The sequence below is a fragment of the Hylobates moloch genome, unplaced genomic scaffold (assembly GCF_009828535.3).
Source record: "Hylobates moloch isolate HMO894 unplaced genomic scaffold, HMol_V3 SCAFFOLD_2, whole genome shotgun sequence".
NCBI classification, from domain to species: domain Eukaryota; kingdom Metazoa; phylum Chordata; class Mammalia; order Primates; family Hylobatidae; genus Hylobates; species Hylobates moloch.
Window position 1 is genome coordinate 61,343,856 of NW_026652277.1, and position 273 is coordinate 61,344,128.

The window sequence follows — 273 nt, forward strand, 5'->3', positions numbered from 1 at the left end:
GGGTTGTTTGTTTTTTTCTTGTAAATTTGTTTGAGTTCATTGTAGATTCTGGATATTAGCCCTTTGTCAGATGAGTAGGTTGCAAAAATTTTCTCCCATTTTGGAGGTTGCCTGTTCACTCTGGTGGTAGTTTCTTTTGCTGTGCAGAAGCTCCTTAGTTTAATTAGATCCCATTTGTCAATTTTGGCTTTTGTTGCCATTGCTTTTGGTGTTTTAGACATGAAGTCCTTGCCCATGCCTATGTCCTGAATGGTAATGCCTAGGTTTTCTTCT